This window comes from Vespula pensylvanica, chromosome 14, assembly GCF_014466175.1.
Source record: "Vespula pensylvanica isolate Volc-1 chromosome 14, ASM1446617v1, whole genome shotgun sequence".
Taxonomy (NCBI): domain Eukaryota; kingdom Metazoa; phylum Arthropoda; class Insecta; order Hymenoptera; family Vespidae; genus Vespula; species Vespula pensylvanica.
In genome coordinates, this window is record NC_057698.1 from 239,023 (window position 1) to 243,351 (window position 4,329).

Below are 4,329 nucleotides of genomic sequence, written 5' to 3' on the forward strand. Positions count from 1 at the left end.
TGCAATTTTTTCTTAAAGTAAAGTCGAGTCATTGTATTTTTTAAAAGTAGAGTTTTCATTTACAAGTACAGTTTTTCATTTCAGAGTAGAATCAAGCCCTTTGCATTTTCTATTTTTATTTTTATTTTTTTTTTTTTCTTAGTTAAAGTGAAGCCCTCCCTCTTTTCATTCTAAATTAAAGTCGAGTCCTTGCATTTTTTTTTTAAATTAAAGTCGAGTCCTTGCATTTTAAAGTTTTACAGTAGAGTCTTTTCTTGAAGGGGATTTTTACTTATAAAAATAGAGTCACGCTCGTTAAATATTGTGTGGACATCTGTGGCCTGCAGCAGCATTGCACTTAGGAGTGCATTTGGATACCCAAGCATGTTGATTTTTAATTCAGAATAATCAAATTTTAATCATATTTTTTTTCTCTTTCATGTTCGTAATTTCATAATGCGTATGTATATATACGAGATATATATACATATTTCAATGTCAATACAGCTCTACCACGAGTTGCAAAATGACTCTTATGTAGTAATCATTATTGTTATCATTCCCATCTTCACTCTTATTATCTTTTTGCAATATGATTCTGATTATTCTGATTATTCTGTTTATTTTGGTTATTCTGATTAAAAATCTACAAGACTTGATGACGAATTAAAATACCTGCATTCAGGAATGCAGATGAATATATAAAATGGCAGCCAGCACTCAGAAGTGCATATTAAAATATGTCAAGAGTATACATTTTTATTCCAAAATTATTAACAAATGAATATGATATGAAAGACTTAATAAATATATATGAGAGAGATAAAGAGAGAGATAGGAGAAAGAGGGAGAAAGTAAGAGTATTTTTATTATATATATGAAAGTTTCATAAGAGATGTTAAGAAAATATAACGAATGATACAAAGATTATTAATAACTGTTTATACATATTTGAAAGAAATATGAATATTTTTTGGAATAAAAAGGCATAACTCTTGATATATAAATGAAACTAATAAAATGGCTTGCCTGCACTCAGGAGTGCATATGAAAGGTTTACAGTAAGTACATGATTGCATTCAGGAATGCAAATGAACAAATTATAGTAAGGAAATACATTTCATATTCGGAATAATCAAAAGTGAATGAATGCACTAATAAGGATACTTAATGAAGAAATATATAAATACGTCGAACTCTGGTGATATTTTTTTCATTACACGATATTAAACTTGTCTGACAATAAATAAGTGAAATTTCATTCCATATATAATAATCAAATGATATTTAAATGGTGCAAATGAATTAAAGGAAATTTTGAATTATTCCGATAAGATATGTATAAATCTTGCTAGATGAATGAAGCGACATAAATGACAGCCAGCACTCAGGAGTGCATATTAAAATATATCAAGGGTATACATATTTATTCCAAAATTATCAACAAATAAATATGAGATGAAAGACTTAATAAATATATATGACAGAGAGAAAGAAAGAGAGAGAAAGAGGGAGTATTTTTATTACATATATGAAAGTTTCATAAGAAATATTAAGAAGATTATTAATGAATGATACAAAGATTATTAACAAATATTTACACGTATTTAAGAGAAGCATGAATATTTTTGGAATAAAAATGCATAAGTCTTGGTATATAAATGAAGCGATTGAAATGGCTTGCCTGCACTCAGGAGTGCATATGATAGGTTACAGTAAGTACATACCTGCATTCAGGAATGCAGATGAACGTATTATAGTAAAGATATACATTTCTCATTTCGAATGATCAAAATAAAAATGCAATTATAAAAGTATGTAATGAATTAATATTTAAATATTCCAATCTTATCTTATTTTTTTAAAGAAATAATATTTATTTCATAATAAATGAAGATTATTTCATATTCCTTTTAATATAATAATGTATTTATATTTAAATAGAGTGTAGGTGAATGTAAAGAAAATTTGAATCATTCTAAATTAGAAATGCATAAATCTTGCTGAGCGAGCGATATGATACAAAAATAACAGCCTTGCACTCAGGAGTGCATAAAATATGTCAAGGATATACATTTTTATTCTGAAATTATCAACAAGTGAATATAAAAGTACAGAATTAATAAGTATATATATGAGAGAGAAAGAGAGAGAAAAAGGGGGAGTATTTTTATTATATATTTATGAAAGTTTCATAAGAAATATTAAGAAGATATAATGAATGATATAAAGATTATTAACAAATGTTTATTCATATTTGAGAGAAATATAATTATTTTACGGAATAAAAAAATGTATAAGTCTTGGTATATAAATAAAGCGAATGAAAAGGCTGTCCCACACTCAGGAGTGTGGGTGAAAATAGTTCAGAATAAAGACAGGTTTGCATTCAGGAATGCACCTGGATATTCGAGCATATAGATTTTTATTTCAGAATAATTTTGAATTTTTTATATAATTATTAATAAATCAATAATTCTTTTCGTATCTGTTTTATACATATATTTTCACTTTTTGATGATTATATGTTTATATATATATTTTATCCAATGCCAACGTAGTCTTATAACAAGTTGTAGGATGGCTCAGTTATTGTAAGAGTCATTTTATGACTTGTATGAATATAATCATCATCTTATATAGATTCTAATTATTCTGATTAAAAATCTATAAGACTTGATGTAGTTAGGGAAATTAGGATCTGTTAAAGCAAGCAGTAGCGATAAAATAAATTCATAGGAATAATACATAAGAATATATGAAAGTTATTTTGTCTTTAATATGTGTAATATTTATATATATATATAATCTTATTTTCCCTCTTTCAGATTTTATATTTCATACTATTTCATATACATATACAAATCATATGATTTTAAAATTGTGAAATTGTATTACTATATTTTTTATAATTTATTAGATAAAACGGTGTCTTATATATAGACGATGTAATGTGTACATCAGACACATGATGTAACTGCGTACTTCGCGTTAGTATAAACGTAATAATATAAGATATATGTAATCTATTGATTAAATATATATTTAATCTCGTTATGGATATGTTTATGGCGGCATACAAAATTGTGTATGTATTTTATAATACAATACAAGGTGCAGTATACTTTTGCTCTCTTCCATTTTTTCTCTTTTCTTTTTTTTTACGCGACCTAATTCTTAAATATTGTGAAATATTCACAATTCCTTTTTTTTTCTTTCATAACGTGTCTTGAATTATTTACAATATGTATTTTAATTGTATTAAACAATTGCCAATTTATTATGCAATTCTATCTTTATATGTATTTCTATATATTTCTATATATTTGTACATAAAATCCATTCATAATTTCATATTTTTATTTAAATGTAAAACATATTTTCTAATGCATTGAGAATTCGACATATTCAGTGCCAATTTTATGGCTATTTTAATACTTTATTTATTTTTTTTTTTTATTTTCTATTTTCTTTTTCGGCATTACAATCTATGGCGAAATATATATGTATACAATTTTTTACTTATTAAATTATCAAGATTATGAAAATATTTGTCCATAGATTGTAGATAAAAATTTTGTCTTTCCACATATGCCTTTTTATATAGTTTTCTGTTACAGAGAGGTGCCTTTTTCACGTTTCAAGATTAAATCTATTGCAAAATATCCTTTTATATATCGATGGGTATTAACAACAGTGTTGAAAATAATCTTTCAAGATTTGTCATAGTATCATATAGTATATGACATAAAAATAAATTGATAAAGATTATGAATTCATCATGCAAAATTTTTGTTTCAGGTTTCCCAGGTGTTTTAATTAACAAAAAATTAAAGCAAAGTAATAATGTGGAGATCTAATTAATTATTGATGACGAATGAAGAATCAGAATTATAAAAAAATAAAAAACAATGGAGAATACATTGTTTGTGATCTTTTTTTTTTCGATTGAAATATTGAAAAACAATTTTAACTAAACATAGTTAATTTCTGTTTCAGGAAATATCATCTAAGTTGGCTGGATTCGATTCCACTCTTCGTTGGTTGTTCTTTTCCTTTATGAAATATGTATGTGTACACGTATATGTGTGTATAAAATAATTTTTATTTTAATATATTTCATTTCTAGAAAGTAATAAAATTATTACTTTCTTATGTCCATAGATCGCTTGTCCATTATATAAAATATGCACATTGATTTTAATTGTTTGTTGTTTAATTATAAAATGTTTTGGATGTTTTATGTTCACAGGTGACTGAACAGCAGAATGCTAATTTATTATATGAAATTCGTACATTATTTCGAATGCTTCTTGTTTAATTATAAAATGTTTCTAATGTTTTATGTTT